General features: G+C 39.9%; 1 pseudogene; it reads right to left on the bottom strand.

The window, feature by feature from the left end:
* Positions 1-3,503: 3,503 nt before the first annotated feature.
* Positions 3,504-3,903, bottom strand: LOC131512365 (small ribosomal subunit protein uS10-like; annotated as a pseudogene).
* Between the last annotated feature and the right edge of the window lie 17,117 nt (positions 3,904-21,020).

Here is a 21,020-nt window from a genome sequence, read left to right as displayed (position 1 = left end):
GTTAATCTTTGGGATTTTTCTTATTTATTTTTGGGACAGAGAGAGACAAAGCATGAACGGGGGAGGGGCAGAGAGAGAGGGAGACACAGAATCCGAAACAGGCTCCAGGCTCCGAGCTGTCAGCACAGAGCCCGACGCGGGGCTCGAACTCACGGACCGCGAGATCGTGACCTGGCTGAAGTCGGCCGCTTAACCGACTGCGCCACCCAGGCGCCCCGGGATTTTTCTTTTTTGTGTATGTGCCACTATTTTTGTGTGTGTGCCAGTTCCATACTGTTTTGATTACTATAGCTTTGATTACTATAGTAGTATAGTTAGAAATCTGGACGTGTGATGCCTCTAGCTTTGTCTTCTTTCTCAAGATTACTTTGGCTATTTGGGGTCTTTTGTGGTTTCATACAAATTTTAGGATTCTTTGTTCTAGTTCTGTGAAAATTGCTACTGATATTTTGATAGGGATTGCATTGAATTTGTAGATTGCTTTGGGTAATATGGACATTTTAATGATACTGATTATTCCAGTCCATGAGCGTGGTATATCTTTCTCTTCATTGGTATATCTTCTGTTACAAATAATAGAGCCTTCAGTTTCTTTTATCAGCATCTTACAGTTTTCAGAGTACAGGTCTTTCACCTCCTTGGTTAAATTTATTTCTATGTATTCTTAATGGAATTGTAAATGGAATTGTTTTCTTAGTTTCTCTTACTGTTGGTTTGTTAATAGTGTATTAAAACACAGCATTTCTGTGTATATTTTGTATTTTGAAACTACTGAATTCATTTATTCTGATATTTTTGTTGTGTGGAGTCTTTAGGGTTTTCTGTATGTAGTGTCATGTCCTCTACAGTTGTGAGTTTTACTTCTTCCTTACCAACTTAGATACTTTTTATCTTTTTTTTTTTTTGTCTGATTGCTGTGCTAGGGCTGCTAGTACTGTGTTGAATAAAAGTGGTAGGAGTAGGCATCCTTGTCTTGCTCTTTATTTTAGAGGAAAGGTTTTCAGCTTTTTCTGTTGAGTGTGATGTTAACTGTGGGTTTGTCATATATGGCCTTTATTGAGGTTTGTTCCTTCTCTATGTATTTTTTTGAGTTTTTATCATAAGTGGATGTTGAACTTTGTCAAATGCTTTTTCTGTATCTATTGAGATGATCACATGATATATACATTCTTCATTTTATTAATGTGTTGTATCACATTGATTTGCAGATATTAAACCATCCTTGCATTCCTAAAATCCTTTTGGTCATGGTGTATGAACCTTCTAATGTATTGTTGAATTTCGTTTGCTGATATTTTGTTGAAGTTTTGTTTTTTGTTTTTTTTTTACATCAGTATTCATCAGGGATATTGGGTTGCCTTTTTCATTTTAGTAGTATCTATCTAATTTTGGTATCAGGGCAATGCTCATGTCATAGAACAAGTTTGAAAGTGTTCCTTCCTCTTCAGTTTTTTAGAATAGTGGGAGATGGATAGATACTAATTCTTCTTTAAATGTTTGTTAGAATTCACCTGTGAAGCCATCTTAGGAGTGTTTTTTTTTTTTTATTACTGACTAAATTTCATTGCTAATAATCAGTTCATATTTTCTATTCCTTCATGATTCATTCTTGGAAAATTGTATGTTTCTAGAAATGTATCTGTTTCTTCTAGGTTGTTCCATTTATTGATAATATAATTGTAGTATCAAAAAAATTTTTTTTATGTTTATTTTTGAGAGAGACAGCATGAGAGGGGGAGGGGCAGAGACAGAAGGAGACACAGAATCTGAAGCAGGCTCCAGGCTCTGAGCAGTCAGCACAGAGCCTGATGCAGGGCTCGAACCCACAAACCATGAGATTGTGACCTGAGCCGAAGTCAGATGCTTAACCAACAAGCCACCCAGCCACTCCTGTAGAAGTCTCTTATAATCTTTTGTATTTTTGTGGTGTTGATTGTAACTTTTCATTTTTGACTTTGAGCTCTTTTTCTTGATGAGTCTGGCTAAAGGTTTATCAATTTTATTTGTTGTTTCAGAGAACCAGCTCTTTATTTTCACTGATCTTTTCTATTGCCTTTTAAGTCTCTCTTTCATTTATTTCTTCCCTGTTCTTTATTATTCACTTCCTTCTACTAACTTTGGGCTTTGTTCTTTTTCTGGTTCCTTTACGTATTAGCTTACATTGTTTATTTTTCTTATTTCCTAAGGTAGGTCTGTATAGCTATGAACTTCCCTCTTAGAACTGCTTTTGCTACATCCCACAGATTTTGTAATGCTGTGTTTCTATTCTTATTTGTCTCAAGTTATTTTTTTATTTCCTCTTTGATTTCTTCATTGACCCATTGGTTGTTTAATAGCATGTTGTGGGGCGCCTATGTGGCTCAGTCAGTTAAACGTCCATCTTCATCTCAGGTCACGATCTTGCAGTCTGTGAGTTTGAGCCCCGCATCAGGCTCTGCGCTGACAGCTTTGAGCCTGGAACCTGCTTCGGATTCGGTGTCTGCCTCTCTATCTGCCCCTCCCCCACTCATACTCTGTCTCTCTCTCTCTCAAAAATAAATAAACATTAAAAATATATATATATTTTTAAATAACATGTAGTTTAGTCTCCATGAGTTTTATTTTTTCCATTTTTTGTTCCTGCAGTTGATTTCTAGTTTCATACTGTTGTGGTTAGAAGAGATGCTTGATATGATTTACATCTTCTGAAATTTATTGATATTTGTTTTGTGGCCTCATGCGATCTATTCTGGAGAATGTTCCATCTGTACGTGAATGTATATTCTGGGATGGAATGTTCTGTATATTATCTGTTAAGTTCATCTGGTCTAATGTGTCATTCAAGACTACTGTTTCTTTATTGATTTTCTGTCTGCATAATCTATCCACTAATGTAGGTGGGGTGTTAAAGTCCCCCATTATTGTTTACTGTCAGTTTCTTCCTGTATGTCTGTTAATATTTGCTTTATATATTTAGGTGCTCCTGTGTTGGGTGCACCAATACTTATAATTGTTATATTCTCTCATTGGGTTGATCATTATGTAATGCCCTTCTTTGTCTCTTGTGATGGTCTTTGTTTTAAAGTCTATTTTGTCTGATAAGAGTATTGCTATCCCAGCTTTATTTTTATTTCCATTTGTATGTAATGTACATCTTTTTCTGTCCCTTCATTTTAAGTCTGTATGTTTCTTTAGGTCTGAAGTGAGTCTCTTGTAGACAACATACAGATAGGTCTGTTTTTTTTTTTCTTTTTTTTTTTTTTAATGTTTATTTTTGAGAGAGACAGAGCATGGGGAGGGGCAGAGAGAGAGGGAGACACAGAAACCGAAGCAGGCTCCAGGCTCTGAACCTGGAGCAGGGCTCGAACCCACAAACTGTAAGATCATGACCTGAGCCAAAGTTTGGCGCTTAACCCACTAAGCCACCCAGGTGCCCCTGGTTTTTTTATTCATTCAGTCACCCTATGTTTTTTATTTTTTATGTTTGTTTATTTATTTAACTGATAATTTATTAAAAGGCTGATTTAAGCATCTGCAGTGGTGACTTCCACCTCAACTCCTGGCTCAGTACTGATGGAAGTAATCTATTTAATAATCTCAGAAGGACTGTGCAAATCAATGAGTCGTGTGTGGATCTTCGTCTGAAAACGATATTAGAAGTCAACGATCAAGTCTTAGAACCTTCACCACAAGGAATTTTTCTTGTAGTGATTCTCAGAGTCTTGGTGGGCATCTGAACTGGTCCTTTCACTTTGAGATTCTTTTTCTTGGGGCCTCTGATCAAGTCAGCACATACCTTCTCTAAAGATTTTACTTTGTGGCTGGTTAGAGTAATTCTAATTTGGTGAATCGCCACCTCCGGTTCTATGGGTGTCCTTCCGGTGTCTTTAAAAGCCATGGCTGTGGCACGGCTTCCTGACCGACTTGTTCTTGGCAAGAGCAAACAGCGGTGAGTCGGGCAGGAGCGGGGCCTCCAAAGCTCTGCTGTGGCTGCGACCACGTCTTCCTCAAAGAGAGCTGTTTTTTATTTTTTTAAATTGATTTTATAGCTACCATTTTTCATGAGCTGGCTGGAATTAGGGTCTCTTACTTTCTACCAAAAATGCTAACATCCACTGAGTGTTGGGAAATGGGCCAGCGAGTACAGAGGCCATTTTCTAGGCATAGTGCACCACATCACTGACAAAATGACTTGTTGATTTTGTTCCAAGTTGCTGACATGTTGCACAGAGTTGTTGAACATCAAGTTATACACCAGAGAAATACATCAGATTGGATGTGTTTTGCCAGTGGAGGAAATGGAGAATAGACTTGAGCTGGCATCTCATGTCCACTTATGTTTAAAGCAATTATCGGAGGTACCTGGGTGGCTCAGTCTGTTGAGCGTCTGGCTTCAGCTTGGGTAATGATCTCGTGGTTTGTGAGTTCAAGCCCCACACCAGGCTCTGTGCTGACAGCTCAGAGCCTGGAGCCTGTTTCGGATTCTGTGTCTCCCTCTCTGTCTGCTCCTCCCCCACTCGTGCTCTGTCTCTCTCAAAAATAAATAAACATTAAAAATTTAAAGTAATTATCGATAGGTATATACTTTTATTGCCGATTTTTAAACTGTGCTTTGGTAGCTTTTGTAGTTCTTCCCTCTTCCCGTCTTCTTGCTCTCTTCCCTTATGGCTTGATAACTTTCAGTATTATTTTTGGATTCCTTTCTCTTTATTTTGTGTGTATATATTACAGGTTTTTGGTTTGTGGTTACCACGAGGTTCATAATAGAACACCCTGTGCATGTCGCAGTCTATTTTAGGTTGGTGGTCACTCAAGTTTGAACAGATTCTAAAACACTACATTTTTACTCCTCCCCACTCAGGCCGTATGTATTTGATGTCATATTTTATACGCTTTATCTTGTGTGTTCCTTACCTAATTAATGTGGATATAGTCGATCTTAACTACTTTTGTCTTTTAATATTTATACTAGCTTTATAAGTGGTTGCTCCACTACCCTTTGTTTGCTTTAACGAGTGAGATTTTTTTTTTCTTTCATAATTTCCTTCTAGTTATGACCTTTTCTTTTCTGTTTAAGTAAGTCCCTTCAACATTTCTTGTGAGAGCAATTTGGAGGTGATGAACTTCTTTAACTTTTGTTTGTTGGGGCAACTCCATCTTTTCTTCAATTCTCAATGATAACCTTGCCAAGTATCGTATTCTTGGTTGCAGTGCGTATCATGCCATCTCCTCCTGGCCTGCAAAGTTCCTGATGAAAAATCAGATGATGGTCTTACAGGTTTCCCTCATACATAACTAGTCACTTTTCTCTTGCTGTTTTTAATATTCTTTCTTTAATTTTTGACATTGTAATGCGTTTGTGTCTTTGTGTGGACCTCTTTAGGTTTATCTTGTTTGGGGCTGTCTGTGTATCCTGGACCAGGGTGTCTTTCCTTCCCCCAGGTTATGGGAGTTTTTAGCTATTAATTCTTCAAATAAGTTTTCTGCCCCTTTCTCTTCTTCTGGGACTCCTATAATGGGAATGTTAGTATGATTGATGTTAGCCCAGAGGTCTATACTCATGTTGAAAAAAAATTTTTTTTTTTTTATTGTTCAGTTTGGGTGATTTCCAGTATCTTGCCTTCCAGATCACTGATCTTTTCTTATGCACCTCTAAGCTGCTGTTGATTCCCTCTGGTATATTTTTCATTTCAGTTTTTATATTATTCAGCTCTGATTGGTTCCTTTTTTTTTTTTTTAAGTTTATTTATTTTGAGAGAGAGTGTGAGTGGAGGAGGGGCAGAGAGAGAGAGAGAGAGAGACAGAGAGAGAGAATCCTAGGCAGGCTCTGTGCTGACAGTGGGGCTCGATTTCCTGAACTGTGAGATCATGACCTGAGCCAAAATCAAGAGTCAGAAGAGTCAGATGCTTAGCCAGCTGAGCCACCCAGGTGCACCTGATTGGTTCTTTTTTATATTTTCTGTCTCTTCTTTGAAGTTCTCACTGTGCTCATCTATTCTTCTCCCCAGTTCGGTGAGCATCTTTGTGAACTTTACTTTTAACTCTTTATCAGATAGATTGCTTATCTCCACTGTAGTTCTTTTTCTGAAGTTTTGTCTTAGGAACATACTCCTCTGTGTTCCTATTTTGCCCACCTTTCTGCATTTGTTTATATATATTAGGTAAATCAGTGATATATCCTGGTTTTCAAGGAGTGGCCTTATGTAGAAGGAGTCCTGTGGGGCCCAGAAGCACAATCACCTGGTAACTAGAATCAAGAGCTCCTAGAATATTCCTTTTGTGAGCTGCATGTGCCCTCCCGTTGTGGCTGGGCCATGACTACTGTGGGTGCACTGTTGGTCAATGCTGGTCCCAAACAAGGCTGCCTACCAGATGTGGCCACAGGGCAGGAGCTGTTTTGTGCTCTGGTTTAGTATTGATGGGAGTATTGCTCAAAGACTTGCTGCTCTAAGCAATTTTCTAAAATGCCATTTCTCCCCATCAGCTCTTGTATAACTGGTTGACAAGAACACATCTGCTACACATTAGGAAAATAAAAGAACAGATAGCAATTGTCTCTGGTCTGTGGCTCACACCCCCAAGCCTTGGTTAGCTACCCCAGCAGAGGGTTTTTGGGGGTTTTGGTTGGGGGGGGTTGACTCATCTAGTTTTTTATTTGAGGAATTATTTGGGGGAGGTAATGCTGAAAGTAGGTAAGTGAGGGTGGATTTGGCAAGTGTTTAGTCATGATTTTATCTCAACTGCCCAACCTGAAGTGTTTTCCAGTAAGTATGCCAAGTGAGTGTTCAGCATTTCAGTTCTATTACCAATAGGATTATTGGAATGGAAGAGAACTTCTATAAGTTTTTGTTCCATTCTTTTTGGATTGTTAATAGAGTGTTTGACTAGAAATAGAAGAGGGTTTTGCAGGCTGATCTTTTTTAATATCATTTGAGTTCACTTTTTAAAAGCAAAAAGGGATTATAAGCAGCTTTGCAGTATGACTTGTTCTAAGAAAATGTCTTACCAGTAATAGAACTAACAAACATAGGAAGAAGAAATATTCTTGTTTAGTTATACTCCCTAGTATCTGAAAGTATCTCTTACATAAGCAATTACTTAAAAGACAGTATACAGTTGACCCTTGAATAACGCAATGGTTAGGGGTATTGACTCACCACACAGTTGAAAATTCATGTATAACTTCTGATTGCCCCCAAACTTAACTACTGGTAGTCTACTGTTGACCTGAAACCTACCAATAATATAAACAATTGATTAGCACATATTTTGTATGTTATGTGCATAATATACTGTATTTTTACAATAAAGCAGAGAAAAGAAAATGTTTTTAAGAAAATCCTAAGAAAGAGAAAGTACATTTATAATACTATAATGGATTTGGCCAAAAAAATTTGCATGTAAGTGGACCCATGCAGTTCAAACTGTTGTTTAAGGGCCAACTGTATTTTCTTTTTACTTTCTATGTAAAAGAGATACCCAACTGAAAAAATAAACAAGCACTTTATTGTATGGCACCATGCCAAGGTAATTGGGAGCTATGGCCATAAGAGTTTCCCTGTCTTTAAAGCTTTTTAAATTTATGTGTACATGCAGAGCAGAAACTACTGCTTTGTGGGGAGATGGAAGGAGTAAGCAATGCACTCACCCTCTCTAGCCATACTGAGGAGGCTTTTCTGGTAGGGAAGGCTGGGCTGATTATAATTAGCAAGACTTTGCTATTTAACAGATTTTTTATTCAGTTTTCCTGAAAACCAAAGTACAGTCTCTTTAGTCACCTACCACAAAATTGTTACTAAGCAAGAGAGATCCCACAGAAATCAGAAATGTCAAGTGATTTTTTTTTTTTAACAAAGTCTGTTCCAAAATGTTGGATTTCAGAATTTGAACTTGAAGCAGATATGGGTTGTTGGTAATTAAGCCATTTTAGTAATCCCTAAATCAGTTTATTGGGGATAGGGGAATGTGGTGAGAAGGTCTGGGTCAAGACCACAGTTATGAGAATCCTACTCTAGCTTGAAACTATCAACAAGTGTGTTCTGATCCTGTGCTAACTTTGAGAAGCACATTATTCTCCACTAACCTATTGGGAATGTCTTGAATTTTTCATGGTAAATCACAAAGTATAGAATCTAATCTAGGGATTTTACAAATAGCCCTAGGGGCCAAATTGGCCAGATTGCAAAGTGAATTGGGCCCAGAATAGTATACTCTGTTATTCTAAGCTTCAAGCATTGTCTGTAGACCTAGACTAGAGTTATCCAGAATTTTATGGTTTGGATGAGAACACACTGATGAATATAAAGTTGAGGGAGAAAGATGTTTATTTTTGAGAACATTATTAAACATTTATTAAGCACTAATTATATGCCTAGGAATTTGCTGAACAATGTGTATAAAAATAAATAAATAAAAGATGATTCTTAGAAAAAATATATGCAATTGCTGTGACCAAAATCAAAACATAAGATACAAGAACTAGAACAGAGTTCAGAATGTCTATTGTTTACATGTTTCCCACATTAAACATTATGTCCAAAATTGAGTTCTTTATGTGTCCTCCAACTATTGTTAATTACACTATTCCCCACTCTAAGCATTCTTATACTATGTCATTTCTCAGTGTTGATTTTGTTAATTCTCTCAAATATATAAAACCAGTCCCTTAAGTAAACATTTTTGACGACTCCATGATGTATCTTAAATCTCTTTCCTTCTCCAATCCCTACTGTGGTATCCTAGTCAAGCTCCATCATCATTTGCCTATACTCAGTGTCAACTTCCTGTTTTCCCCACTTTCATTCTATCCCTTTCCAATCCATTTCCTATAACAGCAAGCATTGCTGCCCTACTTAAAAAAGCCCTTCAGTGAGTTCTCTACCACTTTCTTTGCATATACTGGTCCCCACTTACCTCTTCGAATCTTCCTGTGCCAGTCTCCTGCACAGTGTTCACAAACCAAGGACCCCAGAATTAATCTTTACTTATTGACTCCAGTTTGTTTTTATAAGCAGTGACTATTTGTATTGTCTGAAAGTCTTGCCCTCAAGGGCCCATTAAAGGGAATTTTCCCAAGACTGACATGCTGGTCTTTTTCAAAAGTAAAATATGTGAATTTACCAGCTTCTGGGTGTGTGGGCTTTATGACTGTTCTCCCTGATGCCAAGAGGCTTTTCATTTCTAGCTTATTGTCTTTGTTTCTGGCTGTAATTGCCAAAAATTAAACAGTAGGGTAAATGGGTTATTACTGTAATATGATACTCCTTGAACTGTGCCCAGCCCTACCTGTTTCAGAAGGTCTTTTCACTTTTGAAAAAATACCAGTTGCTGAGTTCTGTGGTCCAACTAGAACATGAGTTTTAAAAGTTCTATGAATTTTGAGAACCAGACTTTAAATACTTTTAGCACTTAACCTTCTTTTCTGCCCAAACATATTGATGAGATTCTTCTGAAGACTTAAAGTGGAAGAGCATACTTTACCTTATTCTTTTACTTTTCCTGGTTTCATTCTTTAAATACGAGTAAAAGTGTGATGGCTTTTCAATTATTTTAAATAATGAAAAGATCCATTTGTTCTGTTTACCTATATAAGGTGTGGCTACAGCAATAAAAGATACATTTGGAAGAGGTCTTGAACATTTCAGACACTCTACTGAGTATAGAATTCACTCATTCAGTCCCCAGAGCAAGAGGGCTAACATGACAAAATCGTCATTAGATTAAGAGTCGCCTAGATCCTGGTGATCTTGGTAAGAATTGACTTAATTGGGCTTGTGAAGGTGGAAGGGGGCTGAGGAGTGAGTGGAAGGTGTGGACGCAGAGACTGCATGTGTGGGTGGCTTGTTCCAAGAAGTTTAGTTGTGAAAGGGAAGTTGGAGATAGAACAGTAGGCAAGGTAGAATAGAGATTTGTATGTTTATAATTGCATCTTAGAAATTAGTGTAGACTTAAAAGATGGGAAGAGAAGGTATATAGGTGTAAATGTACAAGTTACTAGATAAAGTTTAAAAACTAATCACCAGCAATAACAGTTTGAACAGAGACCTATGAAAATTCCTAATCAGTAACTGCCTTACAGTTCTTTGAAGTAGCTACCTTCTTATCTGTGCATGTTGTAATGCACACATCTCATTGTGGCATCTTCTCAGCCTTTTCTTTTAAAGCAATGCCTGAAGCACACCATTGTTTTCTGTAGTGTAGGCTTATGAAAGTTCCATTAATATTTCCTATTATTTTCATATCATTTGTCTTCAAAAGATCATCTATTTTTAGACCATTAGTCTCTAAACAGATGGCACAACAACTAAAAAATATGTTTTCAAAATCAGAGACTTTAGTATAAAGTTAGAACCCCAAACTTTTTGGTTCTTTGTTCACCCATCTTACTAAAATGTATTGCAGCCAGAATTTAGTTATAATAAAAAAATTAAAATATCTACTGAAGGCAGCGGGGGGAATAGGTTATTGAGAAAAACATTTAAAATTGCCACCTACTTTTTTTTTAATGGAATTTTGGACAGTAAAAGTGGCAGGTCTTAGAGAAAGGGGATATTCTGACTCCCCAAAACAAAGCACTTGAGCACAGAGCTAGACAGCTCAGAGCTAATTTTGGAACTCCGCAGTTAATGCAAAATTTTTCAAAAGGGGTATCTGGAAAAAAAAATTTAAGTTTGCATTCTTTCGTTTAAACTCAGTTCATAAAATTTCCCTACTAAACATCATCATAATTGTGGAACAGTGTCTTCCTGTCACTCATCCTATGCAAAGTCATCTTTGATGCCCTTTGTTGCCCTCATCCTTGCATCTTCTAAGTTACTAGATTCTGTCAATATTCTCTTCAAAGTATTGAAGTATCTTTCCTTTACTAGCTTCTCTGTAACTTTTCTGTAACTGTTCTCATCCTTTCTTACCCACCTTCCAGCTGGTCTCCTGCCTTCAGTCCTCTTCTGTCACTCTTGCTAATCTACATTCTATTCCTGGATGTTAATTTGCTTTTAAAACGGATGTAATCATACATTAAAACATTCCCAGTTTAGAGACCCTGGGCTCCCTACAGCCTGCAGGGTAAAATTGAAACTCAGTGTCCGTAGGTCCTTTATGCTCTGATCCTGGCCTACCTTCCCAGGTGTGTTTCCCTCTACTCTCTGTATACAATCTCCTGGATCTGGGTGAGGCTGACAGCTCTTTTTTCTCTAACATAACTTTCTTTCTTACCTCCTTTTACTTTTCTCTGTCCACCCTATATCATTCTGATCTTTTCTGTCTTTTGGGTCGTTTCACCTCTTTCATTAACTTTTTACCATGTGATTCCCCCCCCCCTTTGAACTCCTATTACATTATGCTTATTTCTCCCATGATGTTCTTATCTGTGTTACAATTATTTGTGTACCTGTCTTCTGTTTTCTTGAACTAATCATGTCTGTCTTATATCTCCTAACACATAGCAAGGTGCATGACAAATGTTTTATTCTTGAGTCTTGACGTGTATTGACTAGTGAAGCATTAGTATGTGATTGTAATCGCTAATGATAGAGCCTGTGATATAATGACTTATAATAAGTATATATGTGGTCATTTGACCAAAATATATTTCTCAGACATACTTGGTCTTCATCCACTGTTCTGAAAATGCTTCCGAGACATAAAGGTGAAATGGGTGTCTTAATAAAGGTGATTTTTGGGCCACACCTGAGTGTGAGCCTAGTTGCCAGGAGGACCAACCATGTAATTAGAGGGTTGGGGCTTTCAGCCATGCCCCCCCACACCCCCCGCAATAGGGGAAGGCAGAGCTGGAAGCTGAATCAGCCAATGGCTAATGACCTCATCAGTCATGCCTATTCAAAGAAGCCTCCATAAAAACCCAAAAGGACAGGGGTTGGAGAGCTTCCATGTTGGTGAACACGTGGCGGTGTGGAGGGAATGGTACACCTGTAAAGGGCATGGAAGTGCCATGCCTTTTCCCCATGCCTTGCCCCATGTACATTTTCATCTGGCTATTGATTCATATACTTTATCCTATCCTTTTACAAACTGGTAAAGGTAAGTGTTTCCCTGAGTTCTATGAACTGCTCTAGCAAATTAATCTGGTCTAGGAGGAGGCTGGAACTTCTACAATCTGTAGCTGTTGGTCAGAAGCATGGGTAACTGTGTGGGGCTTGTGACTGGTGTCTGAAGTGGGGTGGGGGGGGGTAGGGAGCAGTCTTGAAGGACTAACCCTTAACCTATGGTATCTGATACTGTCTCTGGGTAGATAGTGTCAGAATTTAGTTGAATTGTAAGACACTGAGATGATGTCAGGTGCATTGACTGGATACGTGGGGAAGCCTCCCATCTCCACGTGATGGCAGTTGGGTCCAGGAACCTAAAAGAGAGCCCTAGTGTCAGTTTATAGATGGATGTGGGTGAAGGGACCAAGAAGAAAGATTCCAGTGGCTTGGACCTGTTTCTTTACTGGATATAAGGAAACATCACAGCTGTGTTGCTCTTCTTCTTTAGATCTGGGCACCAAACAAACTTGCTGGATGCCAAGGTATTATCTATATGCAGATTCCAACAGATGTGATTTAGGCTACTACAGACACATTCAGTTTAGTTTGATCTGAGTTTATCCACCCTGTCTAAGGTCTTACAATATTCAAAGGAGATAGGAATTAGTGATAACATGGTTCCTCTCTCAGAGGACTAGAGTAGGTTTGGCTTGAACAGCTGCTTCCAAATCCTGGTTAGCAGAAAAACACAATGATATTTTATATTTTTCAGTGACGTGTGGGTCCTTGGAGATAAAAATGTTAATTTCAGCAAATGTGTCAATTTTACTTATGGAAAATGTGTCAGAACACTGTACCATTGGCAAAAATAGCTTCTTGAAGGCACTGGGTGCCTGGACTTAGGTTAAAAATAAAAACAAAAACATGTTTACTTTTAAATGGTGGTAAAATATGCTATGCTTTACAATCAGGACTTTTTCAGTGAGCTTATTTATCAGGATAATTTCCTTCATGACCCAAATGATAAACATCTCTGCCAAGTTTTTATAAACCCCTAGGGATTTTTCACCTGCCTCTTTCTTTTCAAGCAATTCACTAATATGAGAAGACTTGTTTAACAGCATTTTGTTACGCATCTTAATCCAGTTTTGAAGAGAATTTGTTTTTGGCTGCTATCCAATTCCAAGGGAACAAAAATTAAGGTAGGTGACTGAGTAGCTGGTTGGCAGCTGGGTTTTAGAACAGCTTTGTTCCTAATTTGGTTTGCTTCAATTACACATTACTCTGATTTCTTCCAGTCAAACCACAAAAATAAGGTTTTTCTAAATACTGTGAGAGTAAGGGGAAAATTATAAAAATATAAAATAGAGTGAATTTGTGGGTATGGAATCACATTACACTATTGAAAACAGATGTTGCCTTTGTATTACTACACAAAAATGCAAAAATAGCATCGCCATGGTACTACATGTATTAGTTTTTACTGAGGTTGAAATCACTTTATCTGAAAAGTAACAAGTACAATGAAAGCTTGATATGACACCGGTCATTCTTAAGGTGCCTCCAATACTAACATGAGGTCCTCTGTAGATCTGAAAACATGGGTTACCAACAATACTGACAAAGTTTGTGCCTTGGTTTAATCAGCTAAGCTGACAATTGATTTCTAACTTTCATCCTTATCCATCCTATGACATCTGTATTGAATTTTTAAATTCTTGAAGCATTGTATAAGGAATGTTGTATAGATGCAAGCTATTACAGATTTTAGAAAATCAGAGTGTCTTTCATAGAAAATGTGTATATTGAGAGTTTTTGGTGCAAGTGACAGAAACTATATTCTTAAGCAGAGTAGAAATTTATGGCTCACATAACTTAAGTTCAGAGGTAGATCTGACTTTAGATATGCATGAATTCTCAGCAGGGCTCTGACTCCACCTTTTGACTCTGCCTCTCTCTGTGTTGGCTTCCTTCTCTCCACCTGGTGATAGACAGAGTTGGCTACTGGTACCTTGTCGACATCATCTGTAGAGACCTGATACACCAGAGAGAGAGCATCTTTCTCCTGCAGTTTGGCAAAAACCCCAAGGAGGACTCTGATTTGTCCTGGTCTGGGTCTTGTGCTGTTCATTCTTAGAACAGTCGCTAAGAGTGGGTGGGGACAGTGATGGCAGATGGGGACTCTGAGCAGACCTGTATCTTCCTTCCTCACCAGGATTACATGAGCCAAGAAAAATCATGGGAAGAGGGAGGGCTGGTCCCCTAAAGGAAAGAACAATGGGCAGTAAAGCCCTTCAGTGTACTTATTACACCCTTTACATTTAAGCACCTTATATTATTCAGTACTTTGGAGGTGGCTAATTTCATTTATTGCCTGAATTCTACAAGACTTTATATATATATAATATGTATTTAGTTTTTCTGTTTAAAATGTTTTTTCCTTAGGGGCACTGGAGTGGCTCAGTCGGTTAAGCTTCTGACTTCTGCTCAGGTCATGATCTCATGGTTTGTCAGGAGCCTGCTTCAGGTTCTCTGTCTGTCTCCCTTTCTCTCTGTCCCTTCCCCGCTTGCACACACATACGCTGTCTCAAAATAAACAGTTTTGGGGCCCCTGGGTGGCTCAGTGAGTTAACTGTCCGACTTTGGCTCAGGTCATGATCTCCTGCTTTGTGGGTTTGAGCCCCGCGTCGGGCTCTGTGCTGACAGCTCAGAGCCTGAAGCCTGCTTCAGATTCTGTGTTTCCCTCTCTCTCTGCCCTTCCTCTACTCACACTCTGTCTCTCAAAAAAAAAAAAAAAAAAAAAAATTTTTAAAGCCATATTTTAAAAAAATGTTTTTTCTTTACGTGTAAATTTTTTGTTTAAAAAACAAATTATAGGGGCCTCTGGGTGGCTCAGTTGGTTAAGTGTTGTACTCTTGGTTTTGGCTCAGGTCCTGATCTCACGGTTTGTGGGATCGAGCCCCACATCGGGCTCTGTGTTGACAGTGCACGCGGAGCTTACTTGGGATTCTCTGCCTTCCCCTGTTCATTCTCTCTCTTCCAAAATAAATTAAAAAATTGTAGATTCTGAATTGAAGAACTCTGCATTAGTGAATTCAATCTGTTGCACAGCTTGATAATTAATAGTAATAACGGCTCACATTTATTGAGCACTTGTGTTCTAGAGATTGTAAGGGTTATATATGTAATATTTAATCTTCAACCCAACTCTAACATGATAGGTATTATTACTACTCCTATTTTCCAAGTAAGGAAATTGAGGCTCTGAGAAATTGTCCAACGCCACACACAGTGGATGCATCCAAGATTCCACCTCAGGCAGTATCAGAGCTCATACACTTAACACATGTGCCATATTGCTGCCTAAGTCCATGTTACAGCGTCTTTGTCTACCATTTGCATTGTTCTTCCCATATTTTTGCTTCCATTTTCTTCTTATGTGCATAATGTAATCCACGCTGCCATTGTCTGCAAGGCTGCAAGACTGAACCTCTGCCTACCTCTTCTGCATCATCCACCACTGTTCCTGCTCATTCATTCCTTGCTGTTCCTCAGATGTGAACCCTAAATTCATTCGGACCTCAGGAACTTAACAAATTCTGTTCCCTCTGCCTGGGCTGCCCTTTCCTCAGATTATTGTCTAGCTTGATCTCTTTTTATTCAAGTCTCTGTGCAGTGTTACCTGCTCCCTGGATCACTTTATAAGCCCTGTCTTACATTTTTCTTTCTTTTTTTTTTTAATGTTTATTTATTTAGTTATGTTTATTTTTGAGAGACAGAGCATGAGAGGGGGAGGGGCAGAGAGCAAGAGGGAGACAGACTCCGAAGCAGGCTCCGGGTTCTGAGCTGTCGGCACAGAGTCCGATGCGGGGCTCGAACCCACGAACCTGAGCTGAAGTTGGACACTTAACCAACTGAGCCACCCTAGGCACCCCCTGTTGTATTTTTCTTGATAGCATTTACCACTCTTGGAATTATCTACCTGTTTGTTCTAGTTTTTACCAGTCTCCCTTTCCACTAGAATGCAAACCCCACGAGGGTGAGGATTTTGTCTGTTTTGTTCACGATGGCCCCCTGGTATCTAGTGTAGTGCCAGGCACCCACAGTGCTCTGTATTTATTAAAGGAATACATTTAGTTTCTCCCAAGAATCTGTGAAATAAGGCAGAAAATATGCCCTTTTTATAGTCAAAATCTTTCAGAAAGATGAAATAAACACCGCGAAATACATTGGCTAATAAGTGGTTGGGACTGAAGTGAGATTTACTGAAATCTCTCTCTCCCTTCTTACTCTTAGGTCTGGAGCATTTTTCACTGTAGCACCGTGGTCTGCCTGACGTCATCTGTTTTTCTCCTCTTTGCCTTCAGAGTAGTTACAAAACAGTTCTGAAATTATTGTCTGCCTCACTCAGCACAGTAACCAAACCACAGCTAAATTGACTATACTTCGAGAATTTGTAAGCTGTGCTAATTTTTGCTGTTTTCTTGACATGGTTTGTCTATGGCTAAAATCAAAATATTTATAAGCCTGTGTTTTGTTTTTTTTCCTCCATCTCCCATTCTGCATGTGGTCAGAAATATTTAGCTAAACCCCAAATTTTGATTAATTTGAATTCATTTATTAATTCAATGTGGTTTTAAATCCCAGCTCCTGTGTTTATTTATGTAAGTCACCTAATCTTTCTGGGCCTCAAAAAAAAGTATCTGGGCCTCAGTTTCCTCATTTAGTAAATAATGGTAGTAATAGTATCTACTTCATGAGGCTGTTCCGGTGAATAAATGAGATAATCTAAAGTGCCTGACAGGGGCGCCTGGGTGGCTCAGTCAGTTAAGTGTCCGACTTCGGCTCAGGTCATGATCTCACGGTCCATGAGTTCGAGCCTTGCGTCGGGCTCTGTGCTGACAGCTCAGAGCCTGGAGCCTGCTTCGGATTCTGTGTCTCCCTCTCTCTGACCCTCCCCTGTTCATGCTCTGTCTCTCTCTGTCTCAAAAATAAATAAAAACGTTAAAAAAAATTTTTTAAGTTCCTGACACATGGTAGTAGCCAATAAACATTAATTATGAACTGTATTGCTATGTTCTGCACACTCACTGATGTGAGAATACAATAACGAGCAAGCCAGATTTGCACCCATTTTCCTTAGAACTCAGTCTAAAAGGGACACAGTTAAATAAACACAACCTCTGTCAACTACTGTAAGCAAGGGAGAGCGTATCAACCTGGAAAATATCCTTGACCTCTCTCACATCCCACATCCAGTCCGTCAGCAATACATGTCAGCTCTACCTTAACATCCAGAATTTGACCCCACCTCTCCACCTTTGCTGCTGGCAGTCTGGCCTAGGCCTTGATGAATCTCACCTGTATTACTCTAACAGTTTCCTACTTGGTCTCCCTGCATCCACCCCAGAGTGATCCTGTTAAAACTTAAGTCAGGTCATATTACTTGCAGGCAGAATAACGCCGCCCCGTCCAAAAGATGTTCATGGCCTAATCCCTGGAACCTATCAATATGCTACCAAAGGACTTCATAGATGTGATTAAGGCCCTCGAGATGCAGAGAATATTCTGGATTACTCAGGTGGGCCCAACCGAAATCACACGAAGCCTTAAAAGTGGCTGTGGTCAGAGGCAGATGTGACTACAGAAAAATGGCCACAGGAATGTACAATGCTGGCTTTGAAGACGGAGAGGGTCTCTGGAAGCTTGAAAACACAAAGAAACATTCTCCCCCGGAGCCTCCAGAAGACACACAGCCCTGCCAGCACCTCGAATTTATCCCAGTGAGACCTGTGTCTAACTCCTGACCTCAAGAACTGTGAGGCAATCCATTTGTGTTGTTTTAAGCCACTAAATTTATGGTTTGTTACAGCAGGAATAGAAAACATATTACTCTTCTGCTCAGAACCTTCCAGTGGCTCACTCACACTGGGTAACAGACGGTGACCTGCAAGGCCCCAACCCTTCTGGCCCCCTACCTCTCCGACTCACTTTCTTCTAACCTCACTCTGTTTCAGCCACACTGGCCTCCTTACTCTTCTTGAACCCTCCACACACTCAGAGCACTTGCACTGGTTGTTCTCTTTCTGTGGACTATTCCTCTCCCAGAAAGCCACACAGCTGTGTCTTACTTTGCTCTCTGCTGAGAGGTGACCTCTTCAGTGAGCCCTTCCTATTCTCCCAATATAAAACAGGCACATGCCCCTTGCCCTGTGCACTCCCTAGCCACTCTACTCTGCTTTATTTTTCCCATTAACACTATCACCGCCTGACATGTTATGCAGTCATCTCTTATCTCCTCCCCTCTCCCCCTTTTGGAAAACATGAGCTTATGAGGGCAAGGACTTGGTCACTTTTGCTACTACATCTCCTTGCATGGAGTAAGTGCTGAGTACTTATCAAATGAATGGATGAACAGGAGGGAGAGCAGGGACGGAGGGAAACCGAGTACTGTGGGAACACAGACGGGACATCTGAGGTAGTGCATAGGAATGAGGAAGGCCTAAAGGGTAGCTCAAATGCAGGAGGTGACTCATTTTAGGCATAGGGAACAGCATGTGAGAGGTCCTATCACTGGTCAGGAGGCCGAACACACAGGGGTAGCATGATGAGGCTTGGAAAGCATTTTAAGCAGTTGGATGCACTGTTATCTGCCAAGGGGAGAGAGGCCCAGTGGCCAAGAGTGCTGACTCTGGAACTGGACTGCTGCGCAGGTTCAAATCCTAACCCTGCCTCTGATTAGCTGTGGGTCTTTGTGCTGGTTACTCATCATTGTTGTAAGACGAGTCTGAGAATAACCCGACCTTCTAGAGCTATTGTGAAGAAGAAATGAGTGAAACGTGTAAAATGTTTAGAAGAGGGCCTGGGATGTTGTAAGCATGGTTTGAGTGTTAGCTCTTATTATTAGTGGCAACCAGGGGCCACTGAGAAGTTTTATGCAAAGGATTAACACGGTAGAACTTAACATTGTAAAAGCTTTGCTGTGGCGATGTATGCATAAACGGAGAATGATGGGCAGGGAAAATAATTGCTTTCTGAAAAGAGCTTTACATGAAATATAAGATCTTTTGGGGGCACTTGGATGGCTCAGTGTTGAGCGTCCGACTCTTGATTTTGGCTCAGGTCATGATCCCAGAGTTGTGGGATCAAGCACCATGTCAGGCTCCACACTAAGCATGGAGCCAGCTTGAGATGCTCTCTCTTTCTCCCTCTGCCCCTCTCCCCCACTTATGTGCTGTCTCTCTTAAAAAAAAAAATTAAAAAAGTATATATTTTAAAATTATGAGACCTTTTGAATTGAGAGTAGTGATTAATTTTCAGAAAATTTTACTATATAATTAAAAGTGAGTTAAATGGTTCAGTATGATAGCACAAGGAGTTTTTGCTTATATGTGTGGTACTTTTCAAATTACAGGTTGTGACTCTTTAGTGGGTCTCAGACCAATTTAGTGGGGCAAAAATAGCTTCAACAAAACAACATAGTATTTGGAAAGGGTACCACTGTATCATGACATTCCTGTTTTAATTACATATGTACATATATTAACCTTCTATATGTAGATGTTACACTCACTGGTTACCAGGTAATGTACTTCTGACCATGGGTCCTGGCTTCAGAAATTTGAGACACATTGCTTTTGGAGGCCTGTTTTAATCTTGTTCTGTAAGCTATCTATGACATCCTGGGGGAGTCCTTTCCAGGATCTTCGTGGTTCTTATGGCTTTGTAAAATTAGTCTAGATGCAGGAAATCCTCTCTTTTGGGTGTGTGGCCAAATATCATGCTGTGACCTAGAGTGAGTTAAAAGGCAAAATCCAGCCACTCCTTGAGGACAGTCTCAAGGAAGCAGTTGGCAAAGCATAAGCCGTAGCAGAACAGCTGCGGGAGGCTGATTCCAGATCCCAAAGTACCTTGTGTTTCCAAGTTAGGGAGTGGGAGGAAGCACGGGGAGGTGTGAATTGCCTATCTCCATAGTGCCACCCACCTCTGCTGCCTTCCAGAGTCACTTCCACAAGCTGCTGACAGCTCAGTGACAGTGCCCCTGCCCACCCCTGGCCCCTTTCACTGCCAATTATGGAATCAGCTGAGGGGAACAGTGAAGGTTGGTGTGCCCATCAGGAGATTGGTGGCCCCTGCATGCTGATGGTCACCTCTGTGGAATTTTGCCAGAAGTTACCTGGTGGGTCAGCTGCTTCATGGTGGAGGGGAGGGTTGACCTAGCTAATTATAGGTATGTAGCACTTTACCCAATGCCAGTGGTGCTACACACTGTTTTGTCAGTGACGGCATGGCACTGGCACTAACCCACCTATTAGTTTAGCTCTAACAAATCTGCTAATTGTCTGAGAGGTAAGAAAGCTGGGAATTGCAACTGTGAGGAGTTGGGTAGTGGTGGCTGGGATCAGAGGATCTGGACAATTTCTTCTCTTTGAACGTAGCTATGTTGTGGCCAATCATGTAGAAATCACAGTACATTGAACAGCATTACACTTTGAGGCACCGAGTCCCCGTGATTGGGGGTGGGGAGTGTTTAATCTCTTGTACTCCTAGACTCTGCCTCTTCTTTAACAGTTTATTCCTTGTTCTGGCGATTTTTTACTAAATTGAAACATCATTTTTCCTCTTGTATTCTCAGATCACACAAATCTGGTGTTTTGAATGTGTGGTTTGGGATTTGTAGCATTTTGGCAAGCATTTGTTTTGGTGCAAAAGGCTATTAGTAATGCCAACATTACAACATTTTAAAAATGAATACTTCAACTATATTCAAATAAAAATATAAAAATGAATACTTCTCTCTGGTGAAACTAAACCTCTTTTTAAAAAGACTTTTTTGGGGCAGCTTGGTGGCTCAGCGGATTGAGCGTTGACTCCTGATTTCTGCTCAGGTCGTGATCTCGCGGTCATGAGATTGAGCCCCACATTGGGCTCTCTACTAAAAGCGCAGATCCTGCTTGGGCTTCTCTCTCTCCTTCCTCTCTCTGTCCCTCCCCTGCTCGTGAGCTCTCACACTCTCTCTCTCAAAATAAATAAACACTTTAAAAATTAAAAAAA

The sequence above is a fragment of the Neofelis nebulosa genome, chromosome 5, assembly GCF_028018385.1.
Source record: "Neofelis nebulosa isolate mNeoNeb1 chromosome 5, mNeoNeb1.pri, whole genome shotgun sequence".
In the NCBI taxonomy this organism is placed as follows: Eukaryota; Metazoa; Chordata; class Mammalia; order Carnivora; family Felidae; genus Neofelis; species Neofelis nebulosa.
This window is presented reverse-complemented; position numbering and strand designations above follow the sequence as displayed.